This window comes from Leucopleurus acutus (genome assembly GCF_964270905.1).
Source record: "Leucopleurus acutus genome assembly, chromosome: 11".
Lineage (NCBI taxonomy): Eukaryota > Metazoa > Chordata > Mammalia > Artiodactyla > Delphinidae > Leucopleurus > Leucopleurus acutus.
Genome location: NC_139152.1, coordinates 93,713,812 through 93,728,903, shown reverse-complemented (window position 1 = coordinate 93,728,903; position 15,092 = coordinate 93,713,812).

The following is a 15,092-nucleotide window of genomic DNA, read 5'->3' as shown; positions in this document are numbered from 1 at the left end:
GGCCGCGGGCGCGGTCGTCCCGCTGGTCTCGGTCCCCGCCCGCCCGCCGCCGCGGGGGAGCGGGGAGGGGGCGGCGGCCTGGCGCCCCACCCAGCGGTGGCTCCGCCCCCCAGACGCGGACCCCGCACCCCCACCCGCCTCACGTGACCAGCACCCCACCGCCCCTCTCCTCGGCGATCCCGGTCACCCCTTCCCACTCCCCGCCGTGGACTCCTCAAAGAACTCTGGGATGGCCCCTGAACCCCTCACCCACCGCAAACTAGCCCCTCCCCACAGTGACTTCTTCCTCCACCACGCTGCCCACCGGGAAGTCTCCTCTTCCTCCCATCCTGAGTGCTTCCCACTCTAAGGACCTGCAAATCCCCCACATTCCCCTGGCCTGAAACTTTGCGGAGGCATTCTCCCCACCCCCGGCTGATCAGGCAGTTCCCCTGCAGACCCCAAAGCACCCCCAGATGACTACTAGCTTCATTCACCCTGTCTCACCACTCCAAAACACCCTTGACCTACAGGTAGTTCTGTCTGCCACCTTCCCCTCCCCCCAGAGCCGGACCGGGAGACTCCATGCTCCCACCCATGGGACCCCGGGGCCCTTCCCATGGGACGCCACCACCACCACCATCACAGTGGTCCAGGTGTCCACTCAGTGATGTATTGAGCCTGACAAGGGGTCCTGCAGAGTTTTCCTCACCCCCCGTGTAGGGTCAGGGATCTCACCCCTCCCCACTGGGGCATCCTGACTAGGGTTGGGGGGGCTGGGGTCCCATGGGAAGGACCTATGGGAAGCAGGCCCTTGTCTAATGGGACATTGGGTGTCTGGCCTTGGAACCTCTGCAGCCTCATTCTCCTGCTCCCCCATCCAGACCTGGGTTAGCCACCCTCCCCAGAGGCCTCTCCCGACCTCCAGATGAATCAGTTTCCACTAGGCTGCCGTGGCAGTGACATCACTCTGACCAGTGCAATAGTTAGCTGGGATGAGTCTGTCGCACCACTCCCCCCAAAGGAAGGAGCGGGATCCTACTCATCTCTGTCAGCCATCAGCCCTTGGAGGAGTGGAAAGAACAGGGGTGTACCAACCCAGGCTCGAATCCTGGCTTTCCCCACTCACTCTGCCGTGTGACCGTGTGCCTCCATGAACCTCAGTTGCCACATCTTAATAATGGGGATAATTCCTGCTTTACAAAGTGGCTGAGAGGAGTAAGATGTGCCTCACAATTAGTCTTCACTCATAAACTCTAACTATTGATACCTGGTGCCTGGTAAACATGTGATAAAATGGATTGAAAACATTTTGTACCCAGCCTGTCCCTTGGACCTTTGTGAGTAAATTATGGAGGAAACAGGCCAACTTGGGGAATCCCACCTCCTCAAAGGTTCACTGAGTCCCAGCTCGGAATACAATTATGACCCAGGGGACCCCAGCTTGCCAGCCTGGGGCAGCCTCACACCCTGGATCTGTCCACAGCTGGGAGGCCACCATCTTGGCCCAGAACGCCAACTTTCAGGTTACCTAGGAAGGGGCTGCCATGAGCCAGGCTGCCTGGCCAGCCCCCTTGGCCCCTCACCAACCCTTCGCTGCCGCCTCCGGCCCTGTCCCTGTGGGAAAGCAACTCTAAGAAAGGAGGGTTCCAGGTACTCTCATTAAATCAGGGACTTGGGCTCACACACCCACCTTGGCCTCCAAAGACCACCAGTACTCTTCATTAAAGCCCAGGAGGGATTATATTCCTCTCCTCACCAGCCTAAGGGGCTCCCTTCAGGTCCCTGAAGACAGTTTCAGATCTGACCTTGATCCCTTTGCCATGAGAGTAGCTCACCCAGCCCAGCCTCTGGGCCCTAATTAGCCATTTGTGGGGTTTAGAAACTCATTATCTGAGTCAGCTCATCATGATAGGAGGTAAGGGCCTCCATGACCACAGCTGTGTGACCACAGGCCAGACAACTCCACCCCTGTGAACCCTAATTTCTTACCCTATAAAATTGGGATAATAATCTTTGCCTTGCCTGCGTCCCAAGGTTGTGGGTAATCCGGTGAGATAATGAATGGAAACATGCCGTGCAGACTGTAAATCCAGGGTTCAGGTGGGAGGTGGGACTGTGTTTACAGGTGAGGTCAGAAGCCACAGACAGCTATGCAAGTCAGGTCACCAGCCCAAAATCATACCAAAATATCAGGATTAGGACGAAGGCATTTGGGCCCTTCGTTTGGTGTGTTTATTTTTTAACTATCGGTTAAGAAGTAAATACACTCTCCTTATCAAAAATTTTAAAATAAAGCTAAAGTTCCTAGTTGACTGTCTCCCTCAACCCCAGTCCCCTCCTAAGATGTAGGCACGGTTGTCAGTTTTTTGTTTTTTTAATATTTATTTATTTATTATTTATTTGGCTGCTTTGGGTCTCTAGTTGTGGCATGCACACGGGATCTAGTTCCCTGACCAGGGATCGAACCTGGGCCCCCTGCACTGGGAGCACAGAGTCTTAACCACTGGACCACCAGGGAAGTCCCATGGTTGTCAGTATGAAGTCGAACCTTCCAGACCTTGTGCATGCATTTATATTCAAACATGGATTCAACAAATATTGACCAAGTACCTGCTCCTTGGCTGGGGAGCTCCAGGGTAGATAGGGTGAACAAGACAGGATCCCTGCCCTCATGGAACTTACATTCTAATGGAGAAGACAGGCAGGGAACAAATAAAGCAACAAAGGTCATTTTAGATGGTGAAAGGGGCTTGGAAGAGAATAAAGTAAGACACTGTGACAGAGAACCATGGGAACAGACGGGGCTTCCAGGGAAGGCCTCTTTGTGGTGGGAACATTTGAGCTGAATGACACCCATCCCCCAAGAAAGCAAGTCGGATGCGAGCCAGCGAGAGATCATTGCAGGTAGTTGGAATCCTTCTAATTTATTCCCAGTAATAGCACGAGGCAGGATCCTGGCAGGGAAGTGCTGGCTAGTGTGGTGAGTGAGACAGGCTAGTGACTACTCTTCGTCCAGAATGATAAGGGGCAAAGGAAAAAGAAGCCCGAAGGAAGAGCAGGTGTCCAGAGGAGGGCCCTGACTAGTCTGGGAAAGGATGCCATACTTTCCACTTCCCATTCTTCCTGCCAGCCTGCTTTGCAGGAGGGCTGTGATGGAGGGAGATGCAAAGGCAGAATGAAGAAAAACCCCACGGGGTGGGGGGGGAGGAGTGGGGGGAGAAGCTGATGTCGAATGAGCACTGGTGGGAATGGCTAAGTGAATGAATGACCAGCACTTACAGCTTACGCTTATTTTCACACACAGATCTCAAGGTAAATTTCAGAAAGATGAAAGGGAGAGGAACGGCCATGGTGGGGACCTAGAGAGGCTGAGGGAGAAAAGAATGTCATCATTGCCTCTGGGAATCTCTGGCTGTTGAGTCCCCCACCTGACTCTGCGCCTGCTCAGAGGCGGGGGCTGGGGGCCGCTTCTCTCTCAGAGCCGGAAGTCCACCTGTGTCTGTGCGTTCCTGGGTGTGGGAGGTGATGCCTGGTTGGCCCCATTTCACTCACCACCTACTCTCTTTGCCACTGACTTGCTGGGAGACCCTGGATAAATATGTCACCTGTCAAAGGTTCAATGTCAATATCTATAAAAGGTGGGCCTTTGCCCACCTTGGGATGCAGCAGGCCTGTTTCTAGGACTCTATCCTCCAGAAATACTATCCCAGGGGCCCCAAGATGCACATACAAAGATGGTCATTGTTCGCTAACAGCAAAGCACTGGGAGCAACCTAAATGTTCATGAGGGACAGCATAATTGAGTTTCAATACAGCTGGAAAACAGAAAACCACCAGCTGTTAAAAAGAGCGTCCTGGGGGATTTCCCTGGCGCTCCAGTGGTTGAGACTCCACGCTCCCATTGCAGGGGGCGCAGGTTCTGGTCAGGGAATTAGGATCCCACATGCCCACGGTGTGGCCACACACACAAAAAATATCCTGGAAACAACAAGGTCCTACTGTATAGCACAGGAAACTATATTTAATATCCTGTGATAAACCACAATGGAAAATAATATGAAAAAAAAGAATATATATATGTGTATAACTGAGTTACTTTACCGCACAGCAGAAATTAACACAACATTGTAACTCAACCATACTTCAATAAAATTTTTTTTTTTTTTTTTTGCGGTACGGGGGCCTCTCACTGCCATGGCCTCTCCTGTCGCGGAGCACAGGCTCCGGACGCGCAGACCCAGCGGCCATGGCTCACGGGCCCAGCCACTCCGCGGCACGTGGGATCCTCCCGGACCGGGGCACGAACCCGTATCCCCTGCATCAGCAGACGGACTCTCAACCACTGCGCCACCAGGGAAGCCCAATAAAATTTTTTTAAACAAGTGTCATGGAAATACATCCTCAAAAGAAGTGAAAAAAGCTAGCTGTAAAATAACAGATATACTAGGATTCCATTTTTGCAAAACAAAATTTATATATATATAACATATATATCATGTATACTTATGTATATAAACATGTACATGTGCAGATATATGGAATTTTAAAACATCACAAAGAAAGGAAAAAATCTACCCAAATGCTGTCAATGGTTCACTATGGGAGTGAGATGGGGGTGTGGCAAACTCACTTTTTTTTTTTTAATAAACTTATGTATTTATTTATTTTGGGCTGTGTTGGGTCTTCGTTGCTGCACGCAGGCTTTCTCTAATTGCAGCGAGCAGGGGCTACTCTTCCCTGCGGTGCACGGGCTTCTCATTGCGGTGGCTCCTCTTGTTGCGGAGCACGAGCTCTAGGCGAGAGGGCATCAGTAGTTGTGGCTCACGGGCTCTAGAGCGCAGGCTCAGTAGTTGTGGCGCACGGGCTTAGTTGCTCTGTGGCATGTGGGATCTTCCCGGACCAGGGCTCGAACCCATGTCCCCTGCATTGGCAGATGGATTCTTAACCACTGAGCCACCAGGGAAGTCCCAGATTCACTTTTTACAAGTCATTATGGTCCGAATTTGTAACAACAGCAGGCAGAACTTTTTAAAATAACAGTTTTGAGATATAATTCACATACCATAAAGTTCACTCTTGTGAACAATTCGTGGTTTTTAGTATATTCACAGGGTTGTGCAACCATTATTTTATTTAGAATATTTTCATTACCCCCCAAAGTCTGTACCCATTAGCACTCACACCCAATACCTACCTGCCACCCCTGCCCCACCCCTGGCAACCACTATTCTGCTTTCTGTGTATTTGACTCCTCTAGGCACCTCCTGTAAGTGGAATCATCCAATATTTGCTGCTGATTAATTTTAGACTCCTGCTCTGATCATAATCTTAACCAGTCACTTGAAAAAACAAATGAACTTTCTCATACCAGCACAACATCGTTTGCAGTTTAATTAACAGTGCTAGAAGCGAAAGGGGCTCTCATTTTAACACAAAAGCAGCCCCAAATAAGCAAGAGGAGATTTGCTCACACAGAGGGTCACAGCAGGTCACTGGAAGACAAGAAATCCAGGTAAGTCAGGTAGAGCAAGTATAGTTTCATAATGAAAAAAATAACAGGGGAGGGAGCAGGACTTTAGGAAGTGGACCATCCTTCCAGTCTGGACAGCTTGGAGCCTCAGTACCCGTGAGCTTCTAATTCTAGGATTTCATTTTTCGAAGCTTCTCTGACTCCAAGATCCATGTGGGTCTGACCACTGTGCTTTTCTCTCAGGGCCCTACCCAGGCCCTTGGCTCTGAGCTGCTCCCTGGGGGAGCAGGGCCCTGTGGACAATAGGAACATTGTGGGACCTCGGAAGCTGGGGCCTGGAGGCATGTGGGAGGTTTCGCTGCTCTCCTGGTCCTCACTTCGCCACAGGCATGCCCTGAGCGTGCCAGGACAGCATCCTGCGCCCCCGTCCCAGCCTGCCGGGATGAGCCTCGGTTTCCTGGAATCCCAGCAATGTCTGCGGATAGGCAGCTATTCCAAGCCATTCTCCACAGACCCTACTGTTCCCCACATACTGTATATACATTCTGGAAAATCGGTCTGGGATTGGGCAAGTAAGTTGGAATCCTTACCCCAAAATGAAACAACTCTCCAATTAAGCCCTCCAGAGCAGAGAGGACCATGTGCTGTCCGTCACTGGGAGGGTTCTCTCTGAGCTGGGAGTTACTCCTACTTTGCCTTCTGGGTCTGTCCCCGGAGGGGAGGCAGGTCAGAGAAGCCACTGAAATATCCAGGCTGGAAAGGACCCTTTGGGAGTAATTGGCAAAGCCCCTCGGTATACAGGAGACTGGAGCCAAGGAGGGGAGGTGCTTGCCCAGGATGCTAGAGGCAGTTAGAGGGGGAGCTGGGGCTGAAGTCCAGCCCCAGCCCCTTACTCTCCCTGCTACAGGATGCTTGGAAGGCCTCAGCCTGCCACGCTGTCCCCCGCCCCTTTTGGCTTCCTCTGAAACACGTATTGCTGCTGCTCCAAATCCTGCACAGGCTTCAAGGCCCAGCCCAGACATCACCTCCTCCCTGAAGCCTTCCCTGACAGGCCCAGATGGAAGCCACAACTCCAGGTCTTCTTACAGATTCCCACCCTTGAATTAGATGGAAACTACAGGGAAATCCTTGCCAATTTCAGAGAGAAATTTCCACATGCCTACCCTGGAGGGACTGGCAGGCCAGTGTGGGAGACAGACATGTAAACAATCACAAAAAACAGTCACAGAAAGACAAGACAAGGGAGGTGATATAGAGATGGACAAAGTGCTATAGCATTTCCACAAGGAGCCTCTCATCTCCTGTCCGGGGACTGAGGCTTTATCCCTGAAGGCTGGAGGCTGGAGGAAACGGCATTTGAACAGTGGCTCACACTGTGTGGCATTTATTTGTGCATATGTGTCTCTCCCCATTAGGCTGTGAGATCCGATCCTTAAGAATATTTTATTTATTTATTTATTTATTTATTTATGGCTGTGTTGGGTCTTCTTTGTTACGTGCGGGCTTTCTCTAGTTGTGGTGAGCAGGGGTTACTCTTCGTTGCGGTGCACAGGCTTCTCAAGGCTTCTCATTGCGGTGGCTTCTCTTGTTGCGGAGCATGGGCTCTAGGTGCACGAGCTTCAGTAGTTGTGACACGCGGGCTCAGCAGTTGTGGCTCGCGGGCTCTAGAGCGCAGGCTCAGTAGTTGTGGTGCACGGGCTTAGTTGCTCCGCAGCACGTGGGATCTTCCCAGACCAGGGCTTGAACCCACGTCCTCTGCATTGGCAGGTGGATTTTAACCACCGCACCACCAGGAAGTCCCCAATCCTTAGGAATATTGATGGCTTGGGACATTCCTGGTGGTCCAATGGTTAAGAATCTGCCTTCCAATGCAGGGTACTTGGATTTGCTCCCCGATTGGGGAACTAAGATCCCATGTGTCAAGGGGCAAACTAAGCCTGCACACCACAACTACTGAGCCTGCACACTCTAGAGCCAACGTGCCACAACTAGAGATCCCACGTGCCGCAACGATGAGTCCGTGTGCCACAACGAAGACCCGATGCAGCCTAAATAAATATTTTTTTAAATATATTTTAAAAATGTATATGTATAGCTGATTCACTTTGTTATAAAGCAGAAACTAACACACCATTGTAAAGCAGTTATACTCCAATGAAGATGTTAAAAAATATATACTGATAGATAACCTTTACTGACACTAACCGTATGCTAGACATTGTGTGTGTGTGTGTGTGTGGTGTTTTCTTCTTTCTTTCTTTCTTTTTTTAAATTAATTTATTTATTTATGGCTGCGTTGGGTCTTCGTTTCTGTGCGAGGGCTTTCTCTAGTTGTGGCAAGAGGGGGCCACTCTTCATCGCGGTGCGCGGGCCTCTCACTATCGCTGCCTCTCATGTTCTCTGCGGAGCACAGGCTCCAGATGCGCAGGCTCAGTAATTGTGGCTCACAGGCCCAGTTGTTCCGCGGCATGTGGGATCTTCCCAGACCAGGGCTCGAACCCGTGTCCCCTGCATTGGCAGGCAGATTCTCAACCACTGTGCCACCAGGGAAGCCCCTTTCTTTCTTTTTTTTTAATTTTGGCTGCACCACGCAGCATGTGGGATCTTACTTAGTTCCCCGACCAGGGATCGAACCTGTGCCCCCTGCAGTGTAATTACAGGGTCCTAACCACTGGACATACAGGGAATTCCCATGTGGTGTTTTTCTTGTTAACGTGCATTACCTCTGGTTTCTCACAACTCTGTGAGCTTCACATGATCACTGTTTACTAATGAGGATAAAACTCTGAGAGGGTAAAGCCCTCTCGAAGCCACACCGCTGTCAAAATATGGTCAGGACGCCGTCTGGCTCTTTCTGACTTCACAAAGAACTTTCACCACAAGGATGTGCCGCTGGTGGACTGAGGCCAGCATCGTGTCTGGTTCACCCCTGCATACCTAGTTTTCACTATAAGTTCATTCACTGCTATGTACCTGTGAGTTTGACGAGCAAGAACCTCCCAGGTGCCCCATGTCTGCAGCCCCTGGCAGCAATGCTCCTCACCGTGCACCTCACATTGGGACCTGAACCTACGTGCCGGGACTCGAACCCACGCAGCCGGGACTCAAACCCGGCCCAAACCCACAGTGTTCCAACTGAGATCACACACCTGGTTTCAGGACTTAATGAAGCCCAGGTTCTTGATGTCTCATCATAGAAAGAATTCAGTGAGAGACAAAGTGGTAGGTAAGAAGTGGATTTATTTAGAGAGAAACACACTCCACAGACATAGCGTGGGCCATCTCAGAAGGTGAGAAAGGCACCAGAGTATGGGGGTTGTCAGTTTTTATCGGGGTGGGTAATTTCATAGGCTAATGAGTGGGAGGAGTATTCCAGCTATTTAAGGAAGGGGCGGGGATTTCCAGGATTGGGCCACCGCCCACTTTTTGATCTTTATGGCTGATCTTGGAACTGCCATGGCGCCTGTGGATGTGTCTTTAGCTTGCTGATGTGTTACGGTGAGCATATACTGAGGTTCAAGGTCTAGTGGAAGTCGACTTGTCTGCTATCTTGGACCCATTTGGTTTTAATCAGTTTATGTCATGTCCTCGGGCTATGTTATTCTTTCAAAGGTTGTGCCCTGGGCTTCCCTGGTGGCGCAGTGGTTGAGAGTCCACCTGCCGATGCAGGGGACGCGGGTTCGTGCCCCGGTCCGGGAAGATCCCACATGCCGCGGAGCGGCTGGGCCCGTGAGCCATGGCTGCTGAGCCTGTGCGTCCGGAGCCTGTGCTCCGCAATGGGAGAGGCCACAACAGTGAGAGGCCCGCGTACCGCAAAAACAAAAACAAAAACAAAGGTTGTGCCCTGCCCCCTTCCCTCCTGTTTCACTCCCAGCTCACTTCCGATGGCAATAAACAGGACTAGTACTGGAAGGCTAACAGGGTTGGTGCTTGGATGCACATGGAATGTTCTAGGCCCTAAGTTGGGTTCCTGTGGCTCTGCAGTGGGGCTCAGGGGCAGAAATTTGGCAGGAAGGAGGGAGAGGGAGGCCAGAGGGGCTTGACTTAGAGTTGGGTCTGCAAAGCCAGCCCTCGTTTATGCTTGGACTCTTTAGGGGTGACTGGGGTTACAGTTGAGGTCCTGGGGCCTGGAGCCCTCTCAACTACCCCTCAGTATCAACCCAGCCCGATCTGCAAGTCAAAAGCAGGCAGGTGGGAAACAGTTTCTGAGCCTCCCTACCCCAGGAAGGTCACCTCTCCTCTGCGGACCAAGTGACAAGGAAGGGGCTGTCAGGCTGGAGAGATTTCGGTCAGCCAGAAGGTCAGACCACCTGCCACCTGTCAGACACTAGAAAAGGACTGTTTGTCTCCCACCTACCTGACTGTCTACACGGAACTGTGAGCAAGGCAGCTCTTCCCATTTGAAACAGAACATGAGACTTTCCTGCAGAAGCTCTGAGTGAGTTGTTTTCCCGGTAGATAGAACAGAGAGAGGTTAGCAAGGGCGAACCTCATCTCCAGGTGACACAATACAACACAACTGGGACGGGTAAGGGTAACAGCAAACACTTGTATCATACTCGACAGCTTTATATGCTGAGGCTCAGAGGGGCCCAGGGAGGCAGGTGGGGAAGAACTACTCACTCCATTTGATGCACGAGGAAGCAGAGGCCCAGAGAAGTTAAGCAACCTGCCTGAAATCTCCCAGCTTCTAAGAGGGCAGTGTCAGGACTTGTATCTAGGCCCCCTGCCTGATCAGAGAGTGGAGAAGGCCACCCTCCAGGTCCACCAGCCCCAGGGAGAGAAATGGGAGTGGGGGTGGGAACAGGAGGAAGGTACCTTAATCAAGGGCAGGGCCAGGAATACAGCCGCAGGTTTGATAGGAATGTGGAGCCGAGAACCGGGATGACTTGCTGCTTCCGGTACCCGCCTCCTTCTCAGAAACATCAGGAAAATTGCTGGTCAGGCTTTGGATCAAATTGGCCGCCCCCTGCCTCCCTCTCGACCTCTTCCTGATGTGCTTCCCCCACCCCACAGCCTGGCTCCTGACCCCAAGCAACAGCCCAGGCCGGCCCCTCTCCAGTGTGCGGGGCAGGTGGGCACGGGGATGAAAGGCCATCGGGAGGAAGAGCCAGTGCGGCACACCCACACTCTTCATTTGCTGAAGAGTGAATACATTCATCATTTATTCACTCTATGCATCTGCCTTCTAGAAAGGATTTAAGACACACCATCACTTATTGATACACTTATATCGTTTCATTTGATGAACCCCATTGATTCACTTCCTTGTACCTTCATCATTCATTCATTCAACTAATTCTCTTTATTGCAAAGGCCATTGCTCCCAACTGCTGCCTCCCTTTTCTCAGGTGTTCATGGGGGCTCCTGGCCCATTTAATCCTAGAATGTTACCCAGAATTCTAGAACTGCAGGGCCGCAGCCTTTGGACAACAGCAGGTCTCAGTGCCTCATTTTGCAGATGAGGAGGTGGTCAGTATCCACCGAAGGCCAAGGCCATTCCGGGAAGAGAAGCCCCATCTTGGGCTTGCAGTCCAGTCCACACTGTGGAAAGGAAGCCAAGGCCACCAGAGGCTGGTCTGTGTGGCGAGGAACCAGCTCCAGCCTTGGGGTCTGAAGAGCAGGGTTCTGGCCCCAGCTGTTCACTGCCTCTGCCCAAGTCTTACACCCTGGGCATCTCCACCTGGATGTCTCACAGGGTCCTTGAACTCCTGTCTGAACCCAGTTCTCTACCCACCTTCACATCCTTCCTGTTTCAAACCTGCCCACTCACCCCATCTCAATTGTGGTTCCACTGTCTCCGCAGCTGCAAAAGCCAGAAGACTGGGCATCTCCCCACCCCTGCCCCTGCATATCTGGCCAACTGCCAAGTCCTGCCCTCTGTAACCTCCCAAATGGCTCTTGAATTCTCCAGCCTCTCTCCACCCCTGCTGCCACCACTCTGCACGAGCCCCAGCTCCTCTACAGCTGGGCTGCTCTAGACAAGTGTCTCAGCCTCTCTGTGAACTGGTCTCTACACTGTCCCTACACAGACTTGCCTTGGGTCCACCAACGAGCAGGGAGTAGAGAAAGCCCCTGGGTGAGTCTGCAGGCTCCGAGTCCCAGCTCCACCATGAAGTAGCCTTGCTGATCCATATAATCTATGCCTGTGATTTCCAAGGTCATGGCCAGCTAATAATAATGGACTTCATTCGCTAATCACACACTACAGCCAGGTGCTGTGCTAAGTACTTTATATAATTTAATCAAGTGAAATGCTGCCCCCATTTTATAGATGAGGAAAGTGAGGCACTGAGAAGCTAAGTAACTTGGCCCATGGTTACACAGCTAGTATGTGGAGTCGGGATTCAAACCCAGGTCTGGCCAAGCCCGAGCCACACACTTTGCTGTGCTGCCTTCTCTTGCTGGTGCAGGAACTTTTGGTAACTGGCACCACCCAGAGCTCCCCATTCCCTGCTAATTAAACCCTCACTCCCTTTATGCGTGGGAGGATTATGAACCTGCTTCTTCCACTCCAGGCAAGCTGGAATAAAACCCCTGCGAGCTGGCTGCAGCTGCTTAAAGCCCTGCGTTCCTCAAGCCGTACCAGGCAGAGTTCAGCTGTGCCTGCCCCCTCACAAGGGCTGCCGGCTGCCCAGCACTGCCGCGGGACATGGGCCAAGACACTGGGAAACGGCCCAAGCCAGGCTCTCACACACTGGCTCTGTGTGACCTTGAGCTCCTCAAATGGCCCATCTACTGGTAAGAAGGGTGCTGAGGCTGATGTGTATAAAACTGATGACTAATAAGAAGCTGCAGTATAAAAAAACAAACAAACAAAAGAACCACTAATACGAAACTTTCTTTGGGTTATTTGTATGGAAATATGTTAATATAAATGTTTCAGACATTACATGAAATTTCTAAAAATCTTATATGTTCTGGTATAATGTTATAAGTCATAATTCTAGTTATTACTTTAAAATGTATATCTCAGAAATAACTAAATTTCCTTGTCAATTGCATTATTATGAACTTTCATCAAATCTTTAACCGTGGTCATTTTTAAGTCTTTTGTCATTTACAGACAGTTCTGGGTGTACACTGATGCTTTCGCAAAAACGTTCCTATAAAAGGGTTCCATCTTCAAGGAATTCATGGAAAAGACTCTGACGAGGACAGGTTTCTGATAACTGACTATACTGCGGAACTGAATGAATAAGCATTTTCAGAACTCTAATGGAAAACTGATGAATTTATAAAAGTGCTAACAAAAGATCAAGATGAAAAAAAATTAATTACATGGACTGAGTGAACTGATGAGGATGATTATAATTTTTGTGACTTTCTGTTTGAATTAAAAAAAAATTCCCACAAGGACTCAGAGGCAAAAAATATACAAATCAATTTTCACTGCAAAGTAAAGGAGCTGTTACAGTGGAGGATTACTGGACTGAATGTCAATATTGTGACATAGTATGAGTGTGTTTCATGTTTGGTAATTGCAATCATTGTTGCTTTTATTGTGGTCATCTACTTACAATGCTTGGTGTCAGTTTATTTATCTCTTGTAAAAATAAAATGCAGTGTGTGTGTGAAAAAAAAAGTGAATGCATGTTGTATTTTATTAATAAAATACACATAAAAGGGCTTTCCTGGTGGCGCAGTGGTTGAGAGTCCGCCTGCCGATGCAGGGGACACAGGTTCGTGCCCCGGTCTGGGAAGATCCCACATGCCCCAGAGCGGCTGGGCCCGTGAGCCATGGCCGCTGAGCCTGTGCACCCGGAGCCTGTTCTCCGCCACGGGAGAGGCCGCAGCAGTGAGAGGCCCACGTACCGCAAAAAAAAAAAAAAAAAAAAAAAAAGCACATAAAATATTTTCCCCAAAACCTAAAAAAAAATAAAATTAAATTTAAAAATAAAATTTACTGTTAAGAAGCAGAAAAAAAAAAAAGAGTGCTGAGGGACCAGGTGAGACACAACACACCTTGACCTGGCATAATTTTAGTGATGGAGACAGGATACTCTGACATGAACTATGAGACTCTGGTGGTGAAATCAAAACAAGTTAACACCAGGGGTGCTCAGGTGCGTCTATATCCTATGAGTCACCAGTGCCAAATGTCAGGACTGGTTGTGGGTACAGAAGAGACGGTACTGCATGGGCCATTCTTTTTTTTTTTTTTTCTGTACGCGGGCCTCGCACTGTTGTGGCCTCTCCCGTTGCGGAGCACAGGCTCCGGATGCGCAGGCCCAGCGGCCATGGCTCACGGGCCCAGCTGCTCCGCAGCATGTGGGATCTTCCCGGACCGGGGCACGAACCCGTGTCCCCTGCATCGGCAGGCGGACTCTCAACCACTGCGCCACCAGGGAAGCCCTGCATGGGCCATTCTTAACGAGGCCAGGGAACCAGGGTGTACGCAGGCACTGGGGGCGGGGGTGCAGTAAGGCCTGGCTGGCACTGGCCTGGCGATCCAAACGCTTGGCAGGATCCCAATGCTGCCACTCGTTAGACTCCAGCAAGGTAACAGATGAAGTGCCTGGAAAGCTACCAAGAGCTCTATGAATGTTTGGACTTATTACATATTAACTAAGAGGCTGCTTTTGGTTTCCCTTCCTTTTGGAGGAAGGATGGCATCCCAGAGACAGCACAGCCTTTAGAGCTGGGCTGACCTGGGTTCTGTCCTGGGTCCTCTTTAGCTCTGGGAACTTGGACAAGTTGTGTAACCTCCCTGGTGGAGAACGGCCTCCTAACTCAGACTTAGTCACAGCCTTTATAGTCTCGACAAGGCCTATATGACTCTCCATGATCGGGAGCTTCACTGGTCTCTGGCCTCTTCCTCCCTCGCCCTTGCTAGCTCTGCTCCAGCTGGTCTTTTCACTACATTCTCTCGACATACGAAACATGCTCTGACCTCAGGGCCTTTGCACTTGCAGTTTCCTCTTCCTAAGACTTTCTTCAGGTATCTGCAATGTGGCCTCCTTGCCCCCTGCGTGTCTCTGACCAAATGATACCAATTAGTGTGATCTCTTCTGACCATGCAATTCAAAGGGGTAACTCCTACCCTGGATTTTTCTGCACAAGATACCTCGCCATCCAACATACTATATATGCTTTACCACCTGTCTCCACGCATTAGAATTTAAGTCCCATAAGGACAAGGGCTTTTTTTCTTTATAACTGAAAAATTAAATTGTTATTTGTTTTCTAGGGGTTTTGTTTTTTATCCACTTCCTTTTCCCTCTCACCTAGAAGTGCCTGGCTGGCTCCCTTGTAGAAAAAAGGATACAACCTTCTGTGCATAAAATCCTATAATGTGCCTGATACACAGCAGGCATTCTATTAGACACCTAGAGCTGCCGCAGCAAATTACCACAAAGTTAGTGGCTAAAACAGAAACTTATTCTCAGTTCTGGAAGTGAAAAGTCCAAAATCAAGGTGTCAGCTCTAGGGGAGAGCACTTCCTCGCCTCTCATAGCTTCTGGTGGCTCCAGGTGTTTCTTAGCTTGCGGCTGCATCACTCTAATCTCTCTGCCTGTCTTCATGTGGTCCCCTCCTCCCTGTGTGTCTCTGTGTCTAAGGACACTTGTCATTGGATTTAGGGGCCACCTGGATAATCCAGGGTGCACTCATCTTGAGATCCCGAACTCACATCTTTATC